This window comes from Coturnix japonica, chromosome 2, assembly GCF_054131305.1.
Source record: "Coturnix japonica strain WE chromosome 2, WE-NBRP24, whole genome shotgun sequence".
NCBI classification, from domain to species: domain Eukaryota; kingdom Metazoa; phylum Chordata; class Aves; order Galliformes; family Phasianidae; genus Coturnix; species Coturnix japonica.
Window position 1 is genome coordinate 76619783 of NC_140664.1, and position 19667 is coordinate 76639449.

Consider the following 19667-nt stretch of genomic DNA (forward strand, 5'->3'; position numbering starts at 1 on the left):
ATTGATTTTAATTACCTTAATCTGGCTATGTACCACCCTGAGTGCACTATCACTGCTGCTCCCACTGAAATACTTCTCCCGTCTTGTTCCTCCAACTTTTTCTTTCATTTTACTCATGGCTTTTCCACCCTATTATCTATCTTTCTTCTTCTTCCTCTGCTATTTTGATAGCCCAGCTATTAATGATCTTCCACTAGCTTAAATAATTGATAATAAAATAAATAATAAATGCTTACAAAAATCAACAGTTGTATAACAAATCCCAAATGAAAAGCACACACACACACACACACATATATATACATAATAGGTCAAAAAGACATAGGTCTTTTCAAGCTTATAGCTTCAGGCAGTTTGCAGACTCAGGAAGACAGCGTGGAATTGGTTATAGGCTGGGCATGCATGAGTCATAACATATCACTGGTCTAGACAACACTGCTTTAAACTTTCCTCTGAGGATTCAGCTGTCTACTAATGAAGTTAGTCTCTGTGTACAGTGCAATAACAGGCAGAGATACACGGAAAACTCTAGTTCTCTAGTAGAAGATATAGGCTCCAGTGGGAAAGAACCACTAGTTTGTTTTTTTTTCCCACCCAATTGCTTGTCCTCTCTTTTATTGCACAGTGTGTCTAAGCTGTCAACCTGACATTTGTTTTTGCAGTTGTTCTCCTCCAAATATGCCTTCCTGTCTGAGATATCTCTCGTGCAAAGGACTGCATCCAAATTTCTATGGATGAGATACAGCATTGATCTAGAATACAGATTCTCTCTCCAGTTTCCCAGTATGATGTTTAAGTTTAGAAATGTGCTGGAATATTTGCATATTAGAACTGCTTTGGAGTTACTGAAGTCACGTTAAGTGAATAGAAAAGTCTGAATATATGATTTTACTCCTAATGAGACAGTGCTGGTTGTCAACATTCTGAGGGAGAAAGCAACCAGTTCCCAGAGGTGCTTCTGTTTGATTCTGAATAGCAGTGACACCTGCAAAGGTGCAGTCCTCACAACAGGAGTCTCTGTGGATCAGCCTGCTTGAAGAAAGCAGCAGAAAAAAGGCCAGAAATACCAAATGCAGAGTTTGTTCCATCGATCAGTAGATTAAAAGAAATGCTTAACTGAAACTGAAGAGGCCAAAAAAACGGGTTTATCGCTATCAAAAAGCTATTTTTGTTTGTTAATGTTTTTGTGGTAGAGGAACACCAGATGGAAAACAAATCAATTAAATTCAACTTCCCTTTTATTTTTCCTTTCCCTTTCAAAAAAAATCAGCTTCTGGATTTCTCAGGAGGGAGAAGATAACCAGGGCAAAAAAGTCCACCAAGTAGTGACTGAGGGGTTCATATTGCCTATAGCTATCAGAAGACATCTGGTAGCAGCCTGGAAAACAGGGCTCGTGCATCTGTGTGAAGCCTGACGCCAGCCCCTGCAGGACACGTGTCCCACTGAAAAGGATGCTCAATCCCTCTTACTTACAGTCCAATCCACTGTTCTGCACGCAGGGAGCTGCATCCAGCTTTGGTTAGTGTCTGCCTGTCACTGTTTTCACATGAGAAGCCAACAGATTTGGCTTTTTGGAGGCGTCCTCCCCATTTCCTCTTCTCCATGTTAATTCACTTTTTGGCAAAAGGTCTTACGGTAAAGCAGAAAACAGTGCATTAACCAGACGATTAGCTGAAGCTGAAAATTGACTGAGCAGGCAGAAATGAAATGAGAAGTCCTCCCTACCAGCAATGCATCTTGCAAGCTGACTTGTCCATTAAGCAGCACGGCCACCTGGGCTAAACTGCAATGAGTGCTTGCTGCCAGCTGGCCTTGTCATCACTTTCCCTCTGTGGGCCATGGGCTGTGCAGTCGGAGGAACAGACGGATGATAAATTGCAAAAAGAATTAGAGGACCTGTTGTCCCAGCAATTGAATTTTCTCAGACCAAAGAAATGGACATTTTTCTCTTTGAAGGAAGCAAGGCAGCACATCTGCTTGAACCTCTGAACAAGAATAACTGGAGAAATCTCACACCCTCAACGTGCACACATGGTGTGAGGGGAAGAGGGTGCACCTATCAATCAAACACAGCTGTCTCCAAAGAGGACGAGGCAGCTCCAATGGCTGGCTCAATAAGCCTTCTTCTAAATTGGCACAAGGTCTTGCATGGTTTTAAACAAGACCAGTGTGAGCTGCACAACTCCATTTCCGCTTAGCAATATCTTCCTATTTCACCCATTTAAGGTACAGCAAAGCATTTCTACTTGCCTTTCTTTAAGCTCTCACATAGGTCCTTTCAACTCAGCAGACTGTTCCTAGGCATAAATGCTTTGCTGAGCACCAGCTGGAACAGCCCCAGCTCAGCATTGACATGACTCTCTGAGTGCTGTAGGGGGTCTAAGCACACCTCGTGTGCTGGCATTCCATCAGATGACTCCCAGTCATCCCTGTCCATCCCAAAGAAGTCAGAAGATGCACACCAAGTGTTATATGTGCTTAATTTCTCACTGCTCATGCTACACTTTGCACTGCTGTCAGACTGCTGGTTGTTTTATTTATTTTTTTTTTTTGCCCAGACTTCTTTCTCAGAAAATGCTCTGGCAGAGAAGCCTGCAGGATGGAAAGAGATGCAGAAGAATCAGAGCCAAACTCCTCGAATCCAAATTCCTAAAAGGTGTGTTATGGAATGAAATCTTAGAATAACAAATGAGCAGCGCTGCTTTGGAGATCCTTAACCACAGCTTGAAACAGAGATGCGGGAATGTCTACACTTGTACTCAAGCTGTTTGCATGTACATTTAGTAGAACACCAATATTCATCACTTGGCAGAAATTGGGTTGATATTAAAGCAAATACTTCAAGAGAAGATTTATGCCCAAATCTGCTTCTACTTAAATTGTTTCTAAAATAAGAGTTCATTCACCCCATGCTTAAAGCAAAGACTGAAATGAAACGGCTGTGGGGTGGACCAGTGGAGAAAGGCACACACCTGACGAGATGTGCTGCACCAGCACTCTCATATGTGACTCTGCACTGGTGAGAGCTTTGTCCTGACACCGACAGCATGGATTCAGGTTGGTTCTTGCTGCTCTGATGGTGTCATAAAGCAAGGCCTGGGGCCTGAGAGCCGAGGAGGAAGGTGCCACCATCAGCCTTGCCTGCCACTGCAGACTAGCTGAGAGCCCAGGCCAGAAAGATTCATATGCTTTGCTAAATAACAGACTTGCTCATGCTTCCAGCTGAAACTGATGGGAATGATTTCATCCCCAACAAGCCTTGTTCACTTTGAACGAGCAGAAATCACCTCATAACTCCCTTGAAGTGGTGAGATTTACAAAAGAGACATAAAATGCATATGCAGTGCCAGGTTCTTGTTCGTTTACGGAAGACTTATGCCTGGCAAATGGTGCCAGCCAGTTCCTGAGCTTGCTTGCAGGAGAGGGCACACTCTGGAACAAGGAAGTCACCTCAGCTCCCGCCTTCGAGTGCATAACCACCCAGTGCCAAGCACAGCACCTTCCTCCCTGTGCACATAATTGCAAAACCACTGGCTGACCCATCCAAAGTGCAGACTTTTCTACTATCTCGAGTAAATAATCCCCTCGAAACAACCACCACCACCAAAGATTTTCCAGGTTACAAGTTAACCACCTGCTGAGTGACCAAAATTTTGGCCCCAAACTTCAAACACATTCCATAACTTTCATATGGGAGTAATTTTATGCTTAGGAATAATGTCACATGAGTCATAATACCCTTTGAATTCGCTGTCTGAAGGATCAGAGCCCAGAACTATCCTCAATTCATGTTTTCCTCTCTAAGAGAAAAAGAAAAGAATGCACTGTTTGCCTTTTTCATGAGGTAAGATGGCCAGAAATACTGTCTTTTTTACTTTTTATTTTTATATTTGGCATAAAGGCTCGTAACTTGCATTTGGATTGTTTTTCCCCCTTTCTTATATGGATAAAAAATCTCCAGAAATAACAAAGTTGATTGCTTTCCTTTTAGCAACACTAATCTCAACTCAGTTTCATTTATTAACGCAAAATTTTTCAAGTGAAGTCAGGCTACCATTTAACTTATAAGTTATCTATCTTGGCACTCTAATGTGAAAACTTCTATACTGTTACAATACAAAATACTGGAAAATCCACGCTATGTTTGCTCATTACAACTTCTACTTATTTTTAATTTCCTGCAATTTATTTGACAAACTGGACTACATCTTAGTATATCAGCTCACAGCAGACACAGATGATTGTTTCTTCTAAAGAATTACTCTGCCAGTAGGTATCTTCTCTAAACACGTACATACTCCGTGTTATTTTCAGACACTTACTAATACATGTTGCACTACAAATTTCAGAGCAGTAGTGAGAAAGAGCAATTAGTAAAAAAATAAATAAATAGTATTGTTCACATGAGAAAACCATTTCAGAATGACCTGCCCTGGCTGTGATTCAAGTAAGTCTTCAAACCTGCATTTATGTACAAGCACAGTTGTTGCTGTAAACAGGAAAGGGGTAAGCTACTCCATAAGAAATGAGTAAACTCAGCATTGCCCCACGTTAGAAGAACACAGACTGCCTCCACTTACATTTGCCCCAGTCTATGCCACCTGCACACAGAAAGCTGGATACCTGCCCCTCTGAGCCAGGTAGGTGTCCATAAATCAGATGACCAAGCTAGCCAACAGATCGTCATAAGAAAACTTCAAGGTTTAGTAATACAACCATGAGGTTGGCTTGTGCTATAGAAACCACAAGCTGCTTGCAGTCAAAACAACTACACAGCAGCTGCTCAGATGAAGAGTTATTCTCCTGGCTCAATTATGCTGTTACCTGGATCAAAGATATGACTTATAAGTTCATTATCCTCTAAGGGTCTACACATTCTCTTTAATATCTCCTTGACAAGTAGTAATGACAATATTAATAGTTACAATTAAGTTACTTACAGGTTTGAAGCCAGTCTATCAATCATCTGGAATACATCTCTCTATTTAGTTCACATAACTCTGAATTTCTTCAAATAGAGGAGTGCTGAATTACTCAGCTTCCTTGCAATATAAAACACCTTGAACCAAAAAAACTTAAAGATTTCCTTAAATATCTGTTTACTCCTCTTTCATCACAAAGGAAGCAACACTAACTCATAAAAGGAAGACTTTTGCCTCTGCCCTTCCCCCCTTCCAGATGATGACTTGTTATCCAGTCATCTGATTCAAGCTGCAAGTGAACTTGCCAAGGCTGAAAAATTTGCTAAAATTGCTAATTCAAATGTCCTTCTGTGAAGCAATCTTTTTTTTTTTTTTTTTTTTTTTTCCCATTTCATTTTCAAACTTAACAGTAACTAAATATTTCAAGAGATAAATACTTCTGAATTTAAGACAAAATAGCTGCATTTGGGTCGTGGTCCTTGCATAAAAGCTGAAGTCTTTTCAAGATGCAATGTGACAGAAGTTAGGGTTTACTCCAACACTTGTAATTGAAACAACATCTACAAAGAACATGATAATTACAAATGGAAATTCACTGCAGGCATTCCACTTGTAGCGGGGCAAGCTGTATAACTTTTTTGCTGCTCATTTTGAGATGGAGACCCTGGGAGACAGCATTTACCAAAAGCACCAGCAGGCACACCTCCTTGGCATTCATTCTCAGCTATGCTGCCCACTACACATCAGAAGGGAATGATGTGCCCGGCCATAGGATACTTCCAGACTTTCACGGCAGACCTGAGGTTCAAGACCAGTGGCAATGGATGACTGGACACTTATACTACACAGACACAGTGGGGCTCATTGTCACTGAAGGTAACAAATGTTTGCATTAGGCCATAGAAAAGGTACAAGTAAAGAGGTATAGGGTAATGCCTGTGGTCAAGCTGGAAGAAAGGCAGCATACCAAACAATTCCCAGTTCCCAGGGCGTCTGAGTCCAAGTCAGAATTTGCCTTCGAGTTCACCAGTGTACCCTTAATAGGCTGAATAAAAATGTTGCTATCACGCATTCCAAATGTAAGACAACACTAGCATGCCAATTCTCTGATGCAAGCCTGACTGACTTTTTAAGAAATGCTGTGAGGACAGGATGACTAAATGCCTATCTAGCATTCTTTCCCGTAAAGCTAACAGCAGGCAAAAGCATACCTTCAGAACGGAAATTAACTTCTGAACAAATTCAGTGATAGACTGCAGCCACTCTAGCGCAGAGATAAACAAAGACACGCTGGCAAATAACAATTTGCCTGTCTAGATGTAGCGCTTAAATACTGCCAGTTCTTGGGGTTTTACCGCATTAAACGACTGCTCTACGCAGACTTCCTGAATGTGATCTTCTCTGAAGTTTGTGTACATTTCTGGTACTTAATCAACGCATTGCTGGATCAATGTTATGCTTTAAACACTGCTTACATTCAATGTCCCTTTTTCCTCTCTTATAAGACAGACTATTCCCCAGACACAGACAAGGACACAGCTTCAGAGATGAATAGCTATCTCTTGTCTGTTAATTCAGCCTGCAGCAAAACACGCTATCAACTGACCATCAGTTTGCTCCAAACTGTCTTGCTTTTCACAAAATGCAGGCTTTGAAAAGCTTAGAATTGGTCCTAAGAAAACATTTGCATTACAATATATCTTTTAATAGCTATAGCACCCTCCTGACTGCCTCCACTACAGGTATTGTACACTGTTTAGCCTTACTGGTTATGAACACCACCATCAGTACTTAAGAACCTTTCTTTTCCAAATGTTCCAAATACTTTTGATGGTAGACCAGTAACCACTAATATAGCCTTGTCTCCTCTTAATGTTTGTCTACATCTACTTGTGTTCTTACTTAATTCTTAGAAACCATCTGGAGTGTGTCTGTACTTTTGCACTATGTTTAAGAGTTCAAGTAACAGAATTCTTGTTCAGGAATGGGTTCCCAATACTACTGGAAAATCATAATAAAATTGCCTATTGACTAGAATTGCAATCTGAAAAACATTACCTACATTTCCAACCCATCTCTCAACCAAGTGTCCCAGAGGCTTTTAAGATTATCCAGGGTTTGTTGGAGAAATTCATACTTAATACTTTGAAAGGTAAGAAGCTCGCAGTTTACAGAAGAACCAAAGGTCTGAATGGGAGGATCCTCTACAAGTACAGTTCTCTAGTTCAGAAACATATATTCGAGGGGACCACCAATATTATGTTGTCCCTGACAGAGGAAAAATTCACTCCCACTGAGAATACAGTAGATTAGAGTTGATGATGATGAAGTCGGTAACAGCAGATAGTAGTAATGGGAACTTCAATGAGTGGGCTAGGAAAATGGATGGGGCAGCAGGGAGAGAGGTAGGGGGGGAAAGTGGACAAGCTACAGCAGGGAAAGAACTACATGTTTTTGATAACAAACAGCAAAAAACAGACTTTATAAGAGACTTTGTGAGAAAATAAAAGAGGTAATTGTTCACATTCCAAACATTTTGATATATAAACTGCGCAACCATTGCCCATGAATAGCCCAGCTGTTAACAATTTTTTTTTCTTTTTTTTTTTTTCCAAGATAATAATCAAACTTCATGCCAAGAAACTTTTCTCCAAGTGAATGATATTTTGAAAGTCTGGTCAAAACATAGCTGTGACTTAATAAATTTTTAAAGAGTGCAAGCGATGCTGAAAAGATCACAGTCTGGGTTTGAAAGAAGACCCAGTTTATAACCCAATTAGGAAGAAAGCACTCACAGACTTTCACTGTAGTGGAATTCTAAGCGAGGCTCCCAAAAAAGCCAGTCCTGCACGCACATCTGTTTCCAGTGCGATGCTGGTATGCAAACTATTGTCTATTGGAAGTGTGTTGTGGTAACGTTTGCCAGGGTTAAAGACTGGGTCAATTTGATCAAGAAGCTAAAATTAGCTTCTGTGTGTTTTCCTGAAAAGAAAAAAATAAAAAATAAAATACTGTAAAGCTCTTTGTTTTCCTTCAAGTCTTGTTCTCAGATTTCTTTTCAGCTGTGTGAACTACCATAAAACAGACTGTGCCAAACTCTAATTCTTCCTCGCTTGTTCTTTTTAATCAATACAACAACCATCATGCCAGCCAATGGGTTCTACAGAACTGAACAGTCTGATTCTGTATTTCATTCATCACAAGACTTTAAAACACACAAGCACTCAAACACCTGCAGTATGATGAATGTAAAGGAAAGCTTTGCTTATTGAAGCTGGAACAGAGTATTTCTAGCTACTAATAGAATTCAGAAAAGAAGCTTTTCCATTTCTGGCAGTGATAAAATTGCGCATGTTTCTGGAAGTGTTTTATTGAGTTGTCTTTTAATCATGTGCACCTTTAACAATTCATCATCTGGATCTGCTGTGTAACAGTCATAAACACAGGAACACTTTTACGTCTCTATTTTTTTAAGAAACACAACTGCTAATTTATTCTTCAAGTACTTAATTAAAGGACATGTGTTTACATGCAAATATTTATTAAATTACATGCTATGTGAACCGTGCTTGCTTTTGAAAGCTTTTAATTAAAACACGTAAGTTACTAAAAAGTGGTATACAAAAATAACAGATGAAAAAAAAAAATCACACTAAAACTTTACCTGTCATATATCATGGGGTACAATCTTTAATGACCTTAAAGTAGCAGGTAGGGAAAAAGGATCCTACTTTTCCAGTATGTAAAGGACATGAGAAACACATTTTCTAAGGGAGGCTGGCTCCTAAAATGGAGGCAGCTGAAATATATTTTATTTAAAATATTTTATTTAAAATATTGTAAATAATTAAAATATTTAAAAATATTTTAAAGAGTTATAAGGAGAAAGATGTAAGGATGAGAATATACATATAGGATATTAAAAGACCTTGCAAAATGCTAGCAAAGGCCCTGCAAATGACACCACGTGAACACTTTAATGGCTATGAATTATCCCAAAAACTCCAATAGAAACAACTTCACATAAATATTTGCAAGTCCAGTGCATCAGAGCACAGAGAATAACAGTAAAAAGTTACTGTAAATATATATTAATTGCTTGGAATTTCAGTAAATTAGGTGACAAACTCTTCATTCACTAGGATATGGCATTGTAAAGCAACTGCACTTGAAGCTGGCTTTAATTTCATTGAAACTGATAGTCACAAAGTACCAAGACTCACAGCATCAGAAAAATTACAGTTATTCCATTGGCTCTAGAAAATAAAGAAATTACTGGAAATGTCTTCCATTTCAACCACAATGTCAAAGCAGACTGGGATCAACACTATTTCTTTGTTGTGGATTTTCTTCTATCCCCAGAACTTTCCCTTCTTTCCCTAAAGAGTAGCTAATCTTTTAAACACTTAAAGCTCAGTAGGTTCTTATAAGGCGTGTTTCTTTCTGAATAAGCAGTAATTTTTGAAGTCATTTGTTGGCTTAGCAGTAACATGGCACCAGTAATAAAAAAAAAAAAAGCTACCTTGATATTTTAATTTTGTGAATAATTTTTTCTGTCTGTCCAGTTGTAAGTACCAGACCAAAGTTAAGATTGCTGAGCGCAGCAGAGGTCTTCTGGGTTTTGTAGAGTGCATATAGATACTAACAGGACTTCATTTTTGCATTAACTGCACACACTGGCTTACTTCTGTTGTTTCAAATACAGACATTAAAAAACCTCTCTAGACTTCCCTGCAGTCCTTCATAAATTGCAAAAAGCTTATCTTTTCAAGACAGAGAGAGAGCTTAATAAATAAGACATTAATAGCTATGTGTTCCTTCATTTCAAACTGTATGCACTATATTTTCTTATTTTTTAGTCTTTTACTTTATTTAGTGTATGCCTAAATCCAGTGTAGAGATGTGATACACTATTTGTATTACCTTCATCATCCTTGAAGAAAGAATTACATAAAAAAAAGAAGGTGCAAAAACACTTGAGTTTCAGTTTCGGTCCTACAAACTGGATGACAAAAAGCTCCGCTGGTATCAGAGATATGGAGTCTGCATCTGATATTGTGTCTGCTATTCCTCTTTCCACCTCCTAGCAGTAAACAGTTTAAACTAATTTTCAGCACTAGCCTTTTTGTGGTATTTTATGGCATATCTGCTATTTTTTTAAGTACAAGTTGTGCTCTCTGGATCTGATCACACCAAATCACAATATTGTTAATAAAATCAAAGGCCACTTGCTTGCTCAAGGGCTGGGAGCATCTGGCTCTACATGAAATGCTTTTATGCAGAGTGTTTCCATGGGCTCTCTGGGCCTCAGACTGTAGCTCATGGGAGAATTCAACTATACGCAAATATTCATCTGGAAATACAGCAGCCCCTTTGAGTTTCCCAATCAAAATGCCTTTTTTTTTTTTTTTTTCCCTAAAATCAGCTCTAAAGATGAATCCACATTTAATTAAATGAGAAGAGGGTACAGTTTTGATGGAAGCTATTTTCTTTCACATTTGGGAATGAGTTTGTGTTCATAACTGAAGTATATACCACTGTTCTTATCTCTCTACCTCCTAATGGGGAAAGGAAATCAAGAGGGACTTGTCTGTTTCTTCTATTGATTTCACCATTTCAGATCATCTTGAAAACTTTAATAGTTTCCTGCAGGGACTGAAATTGCAGTCTTGAAAGGCAACAGAGACAACCATGAGAACTCAAAGAAAATCTCAGTTATTCAGTGAGGGAACCATGCCCCTCCATGCCTGCACAGCCTTAAAAACAGACAGGGTTCACCAGCCTAAATTCAAGAAGGCAGCTCTCAGGGGTTTCTCTGGAAGTTCATTACATGAAAACAATGAGTTTTCAAGACTAAATATGATATTCATGGAGATTTTCAGGACCAGCTTTCCTTCCACCTCCCACAGATCTGGTAGCTGGATATTCAAGGCTTAATGTTTTTAACTATTTTTATTCCCCTTTTTAAAAAATCTACAGACCAGGGAGGTGGGATAAAACCCTACAGAAACTTATCAAAACCTTTGCAATGGCCTTCAGCTATACCAGGATGCTTCAAAAATACTTATCTCTACCTACAGACCTTGTCTAAGTGTTTTAGGTAACAAGCCATTCCCTAAAATACTTTGTTCTACACATCATTATACATTTGCCTCTTGCAGCTACTACGGAGTATGCAGCCATTATTTACTTTGGATTAGATACCTTCTTATTGTGCAATTCTTATTATGTGTGTTGCCCTGTTATTAAGGTAATTTAAAACAGCCACGTGCAAAGTAACAGGGGAAATCTCTCTCGGTAATATACCTCATCCTATGGGCACGATTGTGTCCACATTATTTGAGCTGACTATTATGTTATTACAGAAATGTTCTTGTCCAAGTGAAAGTCAGTATTTTTTCTTAAAATAAGCAGGTTATTAGAAGACAATGTTTTAACTGTAGTATTGGCTCTCATATAAATACTACATTAGATATTTTTATTTAGCCAAATTGAAATGCAGTACAACAGCAAAGGGAAAGCTAGTGTAAAGCCTCTTGAACAGCTTATGTAATAGCATCATTTGATGAGTCCCTGAGAAAAAATAATCTGGAAAAACAATACAGGATTGGGAGTGAAGGAAGAAAAAGAACAGAAAAGTGAGAGAAGCATTATCATTTTTTAAGGAAAAAGAGTTAGCATTTTCTATCTTCCCAGCCACAATTCAGGCCGCACATTCATGCAGCAAGGTGTTATGGCCACACAAGAAAGGAAGTCTTCAGCTACTGAAGATCATTAGCAGCAACGAGGGAGGCCAGTGTCAGTTGCTTTGGAAGGGTTTCTCTGGATACTTGTACAAAGGATGGAAAAGTATCAGCGTCACTGGGCCTCTGCCCAGGTCATCCTACAGCTGAACACATGAAACGTTATGCCATGAGAATGAATGTGCTGGAAGGAGCCAAGAGGTGGTTTGAGATCCTGTGTACATTAATCACCCTGAATGGGATCTCATGCTGGGATTCACAGCCAACACAGCCAGCAAGGTTGACTCCTTGGAGAAGGGGAGGCGTCAGAATAATATTAGAAGCATCAAATGTCCTCCCTCTCCCTGGTATGGAAAGCTCATCTAGGAGGTGTCAGGATAAAACATGAGAGCTGCAGTTGTACTTAGAGACAAGAAGGAGTGATTCACTGTTTCATGGCACAAGTGGAGGAGGAGGCTGCAATAAAAACTTTTACAAGGTGAGATCTAAATCCTGAACACAGCACAGGATTACAAAGCCTTTTTTGTCTTTTCTCAGGTTTTTATTTTTTATTTTTTTCCCTGAGAGAGCTGAGCGTATTGTAATTAAACTGTAAATTTCTTGAAACGAAAGCACAAATGATTATGTTCCTGACACACCTGCTTTATGAAAGTCACCCACACGCTCACAAGCATTTCTGTTGACCTGTACTCTTGAGAAGGAATCCAAAAACTTAAACTGGAAAAGTATGTTGCAGACTGCTACCCATGAATGGCCTTTTAGTTATTAAGGAATATAACAATGAAGATGTAGTGAAATGAACACGGTAGCATCTGTTGCATGTCTCTTGGGGAAAAAAGCCAACCACCAAGCCTTGTGTAAATAAACACTTCTGAGAAAAAGAAACTATTTAGATTTCAGAAATGTGGAAGTATAACTGGGGTGATACATTAAGTCTCTGCAAATCTTTGTTAACTAGCATTATATGACTGATTAATTTTTTGAATATATTATTACGACTTCTGATAGAACTACTCAAAATATAGTGGGTCAAGGCAGAAATATAGCTACCAAGACTTGATGAGCCAACAGCAACCCGTTAATATTTCACATACATGTTCTACTCAATCAGGAACTAAGTCATTTAATGACAGCTAAAAATCAGAAGAATTCATCACAAATCACACAATTAAAACAGTAACTTCAGGATCACTTCTTATTTCTGCTGTCCAAGCAATTCCAAACAAGTCTCTAACAGAAATTCAACATGAAGCCAGACCCCAAGACACAGTTACAAACTCAGTGCTAAAGCATGCTGAGATTTGACTTTGCACACTCCAATAGAAGGAGGAATGTTTTATTGACAAGAAAATACTGTTTTTAAGGCAGTGTAGAACTGGGGAGAGGTAAGATTGAATCATAACTTCTTGTACTACACAGAAGTGCAGAAGAGCAGGTGTTCTACAACACTCTTCAAAAGTACTGCTATACAAAAATAGAGCAGTTTGGATTCAGCACTTGTTGTACGCATGCCATGTTCTCCAAGATGCATACTACATCTACCTTCCACTTTACTGCCATCTATCTCAGAGAAATAGAGTATTTTAAGTGAATCCCTCTATGTCCATTCTCCCCAGCCAGAAAATCTTTCAAGCTCTTGGCTGCAAACAACTGTGTCAAGGTTTTCAAGTATTCTCATACAAATTTAGAAATATAATTCCATATGTAAGGGCTGAAACAAAATCAGGCCCTGAAAAATACACAGGTGTTGAACACCTTACTCACTGAGGAAGCTGGGAAGGATCACTCCTCATCTCTTTTTTCCAAATGATTTTCCCAAGCTTTCACTATTGGCCATTGACAGTGACAGGGTGTTTAGCAAGATGAAATTTTAGTTTGAGCCAGCATGGCAGTGCCTATGAATAGTTAATACACTGTTGAAAGTTCAGTATTTTCATATAGGTTGCTCTCAACATTTCCTTGTACTCCTCTGTGATGGCACATTTCTCTAATCCTTGCTCCATCTGTAGACCAGCTGGAGCTTTAACCTGATATATCCCATGTCTGATGTTTCTTTAGTGTATATATATAAACTGACTTGCACACAAAACTTTTGCTGACTATTTTAGTTCACCTCTCTCCACTTTCCCTGTGGGTAGGAAAGCATTGGCACTTCATGCCAGTTGCTCTGCTGGTCTTTTTTCAAGCACAGAGCTGACGCAGGTTTCCAGAATGCTTTAGAAGCCAAATGCCTGCCCTTGCACCAATTATTGCTCCTACCTTCCATCTGAAAACAAACTCTCTGACTCTTTGTGTTTCTTTTCTGTTTAAACTTACTGTTTGAAGCAAGAACATTCCAACCTCCTCATACTCTCACTTGCTATGATGCCAGGACTATGAAGAGATAACTGGGCAAAGCATAGAAAACTGATTGTTGAATATAGATCTGGGTGCCCAGCTCAACTCCTTTGGAAGCAGAGTGCTGTTCTGGGCAATTAAAGACATGTGCTGTACCACAGTCCCAAACCTGTTCCTAATGGTGGTAAGGACCCAGGCTCAGCTGTCAGACTCTCCATTCCACTTCTAAACAGGAATTAAGAACCCTCAAACAAAAAAGAAGAGCTGTGCACAAGGAAGGTCTGAGATAAAAATGAAGCTTAACAAAATGGAGTAAATGTATTTGGAGAGACTGAAGTGTTATGGACTGTGGGACTGACATCCGGACAGAAGAAAACAAGCAATTCTAAAATTACATAATTATTTTTAAAATGAGAACAAGACAGATGTGCAGTGAAGCACTGAAATGCTCTCAGACTCCCTCTTCAGGTCTGGCTGCTCTTTCCTAAGTTTGTGAGGTTTGTCCCTGAGGACCTTTAAAGACTGGAGAACTGTCCTCGAATACGTGTGTGAGGTTGAAATGACAAAGAGTTTCAGAAGAGGGTCTTGGCCTCAAGAAATTTGCAGCTGGAGTTTGGCAGCCATCAGACCATAACATATGCTACATCTGTTGAGGAAAGTTTTCAAATGAATACATGTAAAAATGGTAGCGTGGAAAAAAAGCAAAGTTAACGCAATACTGATCATCTGGCCCCTGCATGATGACAGCATTATGTATTTTAAGTTTACGAGCCATACAAATGCTATTACATATTTTAAAGCACGTTAAAAAGTAAAAGTAATTACACTGTGATGGTGACAGTTTATTTTTTGCAGGTGCACAGGGCTGTTTGGATTATGAAGTGCCAGCACTAGCAGATACAGACAGCTGTCAGTCATCCTGCCTAAGACTGAGCAGTATCCCAGAGATGATGCCACAACCAGAAGTGAAAAGCACAGCTGTGGACTGGAGAGGAGATGCACAAAAATCCAGAACTCCAGTTGGTGGATGTGTGAGTTTTTTGCCATTCTCAAAGGAAGTTAAACCACAGGAAAGACAACTGCTTAGCCTGGTATTGTCTGGGTTCCTGTACAAGCTGTTTATTTTTACTGTTATATTTCTAAGCAAGTGGCAGGCATAGGCTGTGCTGTCACAGCCTGGAAAGATGTGATTATCCCAATTAAGAGACAGCCTATGCTAGACTGCATATATATGTTCTGTTCAAGCAGGCAGCTCCTCTTAAACAGAATGGACAACAGTAAAATTGTACCTACCATTCCCTCAGCAGGATGTTCATTTCAGCTCCTCTCCCTTCCCTAGCCACTGATTTTCAGAGTTAAAGAAAATTAATTACCTGTCAGACTCCTATTTAAGATTGTCTAGCAGGTTCAAAAGCCCCCAGGGAGGAGGAAGGCACAGAAAAACAGTGTGATTGCCTACACCTTGTTTCCTTAGGAAACTGGCCTAAACACACATTCAGAAGAGAAACATCAACTGTAGACTTCCTCTGAGCTGGTCCCTTAGTCAGCTAACATTAAATATTTGCATGGAAACAGAGGGGATTATAAAGAAATTTATTGCCAGGTAAGGTTTTCCCCTTAAAACATCACTACCGTTCTCAGCCTCTTTGAATGACAATGGTACCACTACCATGTACAGAAGGGTCTCACTGAGAGCACAGCAGCAATAAGGGAACACCCTCTTTAAACAGCCGAAGGGTTTTTGGAAAGATCTGGGTGGGAAACCACTATCTTGGGATCATTGAGTAATGATGGCTTGAAGCTGGGTTTCTGATCTCCAAGGTAAGAAGCTTCTGGCCATGTCATTATTCTGAGGCAAGTATTCCCTCTTCAGCTCAGAAATTCCATTTCCGAGCTGGACATACCTTTCTCAAAAATTTTACTGCTATTGTTACACCCCTGCAAATATTTCCTTTCAGCAAAAGTGCTTTTTTAATGTGATCAACTGGTTGACCAGAAAAATCACAACCCAATCTAGATATTGGAAACCATAACACAAAGCAATGCCTTTTCACTCGAGGGGATAAGAGGTAACACTTCTCCAGCGCTCTCATGCTCTTTAGGGCAATGCTGGAGGAAAAAGTCCCAGATGTAATTTGATTCTTCTAGGGCTAAGTGCTGTACTGGTAGCAGACCACTCTGCTGGCTCCAAATGTAAATTGCCATTAAAATAAATTTGTAAATTTTAAAATAAGCATTAGAAGTTTGAGGTTAGCCATATCAGTTTATCAAGTGAACCAAACTGGGGACTATTTTTGCTCTAACAGGAATGCACCCAGCAGATTATTTAGTTTAATGCACACAGAAACCAGAAGCAGAGATGCTGTCAAACTCCCTCTGCAAACCAACAAAAATACTGCTCTGCTTTCACTGATGTGAAATGCTCCCAAATGGGAGGCAGGATGACATGAGGTGGGGAAAAAGAAAGGGAAGTCATTGAAGTCCTTGTATAAGCTCATGTTTTTTCACTGAACATTGTAATTTTTATCTTTTTCTCCCATAAATTTATATTGACTCCACTTGTAAACCATTCATTTCAACTGTGGCCATGCTTTAATTCAGTATGGAAGACACCTGAATTACATAAATCTCCAATACAAAGCAGCATTTTCTGTGCAAAGTAAAAGCTGTCATGAAAAAGGTAATGAAGAAGAATAGCTTGTGCAGAGAACTCTAATGCTATCCAGCTGCTGCTATATGGCACTTGCTGATAAGACTTTGTTTTAACTTTACAATAGAGAAAGTTTGGGAAAGGTTAAAAATCAAAATACAGGAAGTAAAACTCTTTATACTGCATCTGTTACATTTCCTCTTAAGTAGCATTTATTTTCTTACGTAAGGTAGCTTTCCAAAAAGAATGTGTGTGTCTGCCTTTTGTTCGTTTTTTTAATTTTAATTTATTTATTTATTTTTGCATGTCTTCTTTTTAATAAGAACAGAGGCAGTACTTTTAAGTCGTGCTTTTTAGGTATTTGTTTTCAGGCAGCATTCCTAGTTTGGTGGGGAACATAAAGGAAAGGGACTGTGGAAGAATGAAGTTACATAAGAATACGCCATCAGAACTAGAAAAAGCACAGCACGATTAAAAGTCGTGATTTTGGGATGCTCTAATCATAACGCTATGATCTGTGACAGGGATACAGTCCTACAGCTTCCACTGCACTAGAAGAAGAAAGAAAGAAAAAAGACTTAGTTGATTTTAAATTACATATGCCAGGAATGTGCTAATAAAGTGCTAGTATGCTTATTACTTCTCACTGTTAATGCAACCATCATTGGGACTGCACCATTTAAAGATATTTTACCAAGAACTTCATAGACAATTTTATTCAAAACCCGATTTTTCCACAAAAAAAAAAGAGAAAGAAGTTGTAAAACTATGTCTGAAAAAGAGGCATAAATGTTAAAGGGGCATGAGAAGAATAAACTTGGCGGAGAATTGCAGTTTCACAACTGAAATGCTTTGTGTTAAGGTGAAAATGTGGTAACATGGTACCCTGACACAAAAACTAGGATGACCTCAACTAGAATCAAACTGGAAACAAAAGTGAAACCGACTACATTATTTTTATTTCCAAGGAGAGAAAAACAGAAAAAATGCACAGCAGAAAGTGTAAAAAACACCCCAAGAGAAAACTTCCAGAGCAAGTGTTTCAGCAACTTTGAATTATACTTAAAATGAACGGTCTCTGGAAGTGGCTTACCCTATGTTGCAATGATAAATGCATACATCTGCTCTCCCCAGCTTTTTAATTTATAGTTTCTATAAGACAGGCCAGGAGAGGCAGATATCCATCTCGCACGTCAAAAAAAATGTACAAGCTGCTAGCTCTCACCGCGGAGCCGTGAGAAGCCCCACACTGCCCTTGCTGTGCACATGCAGAACTCCTTCAAATTCAGCATGAAGGCTGAGGGAGAGCAGACCCCCAGGAACAGGGTAAACTGCAGTCCTGAAACGTTAGCACGCAAACTCCTCTGCATGCTGCGAACGGTCACTGGTAAGCCAAACTAACCTGTTGATACTATTCTCTACAGCAGTTTTATTAACCTTGACGACAGTCAGATGTATTTCCAAATACTGAAGTCGACATCAATAATCTCTGAGTCAAGCACCACTAACGTCTCCCAGGGGAGAAGTGGGAAAATGCTCTTGTAAAGACTCTTAATGGCAAACCTCTGCTAGTAATTATTTTGAGAGACAATGAACATTTGGCAGAAAATGAGGTGGCTTTGTTGAGGCAGCTTAATGATGTAGGAGCCAAAGAGTTAAAGAGAAGCCGCTAAGTTGTGCGGGCCGCCGAAACCTTCCTGTTGGGAGTTCCTCTCTGAAGGAGTGGGAAAGGAACAGTATTAATAGCTATTGCTGTGCTACACTTTCCCACAGGTCTGGACAGGATCTCTGCAGCAGCTTTGGCCTTTCTGAAAGGAAGACCCGACAGTACCGCAGACGTTGGAAACTCTGGGCCTCACAAGGAGGAAACAGGAGGGCCTGAAAGACAAGCCAGGGGTTGTGCCATGCGTTTTGGCTGCCCACGGCCTCACAGGAGAAAAGGAGACTGGGGAGCAATAAAAACAGTGAGAAAGAGGAGCAGAAAATGGCAGCAAGGGAGCAACAGCAGCACTGATGCCAGTGACAGGTAGCAGTCACTTGGAGGCCTCTTGAGCAAACCCGCTTTTCCCTCGAGGACCTGAAGTTTGGAACGTTCCACCCCAGCAGGAAGCTTGCCGATACAGGAAAGGATTAAAAAAGCTAAGACCCCTCAAAACAAACAAAAAGCCTCTAAACAAATAAATAGCATTTCTCAAGTTTGTTACAAATCACCTCATTTTACACACTTGAGTCAAGGCTGTTTTTCCTCAGAGTTCCACCTCTGGGACTCAGAGGCAAGCAACAGCCTGAAAATACGAACTGTGTACTCTTTATTACACTAAGTAGGAGGATCCTGCCAAAAACCATAGAAAAACCTGCAAGCACACTGGGATTTAGTTAAACTTATTCATACTGACAGTAAGTCCTTTTGTCTTCGCCCCAGCTTGTGTTACTGCTCACATACAGTACTATCAGCCCAGTTCACTTAGCCCAAGACAGAAGGAATGTGATCAGCAAAGAGACCAACTGCACCCTGCTGCTTTATAACAGGGATTGGGTTTTTGGGTCACTCCCCCATCTGTGCCATCACGTTCCAACTGGCACATTAAGACCAACCTGTGACTTTTTGCAAGAGGTTAGGAAGCTTTTCAACAGTAGACATATGTACCCCCAGTTATATTTTCACTCAGGGCAATTTATCACGATTACACAAATTTGGCTTAGCTTATGTTCTTCCTTTCAAGCCCCAAATTAATGAATCCTGTTTGGATTACAGTTAAAAAATTAGGTTTGTCATATGTGTGAAAAGTCACTTGTCTTTCCACCCAAATAGATTATCCAGTATAAGTTGAACGTGATTACAACAAACATTTGGTGGCTAAAAACACCAAATGGATTACAGTGAATGGAATAGCAGGTAGGGTCAGAGAAGCTACTCTTCAAAACTATTTAAGACAATGAGGTTTTACCTAGAGAAATTACTTGCTTTAAAGACAAAGCGTGGAACATTTTGGAGGGCTACCATACCACTTGAG

The 19667-nt window shown here is 39.6% G+C and overlaps 1 protein-coding gene across 1 annotated transcript in view; it reads right to left on the reverse strand.

Annotated features, from left to right (window-relative positions):
* Positions 1–19667, reverse strand: part of GMDS (GDP-mannose 4,6-dehydratase) — a 384143-nt gene that overhangs the window by 130154 nt on the left and 234322 nt on the right. The window lies entirely within an intron of this gene.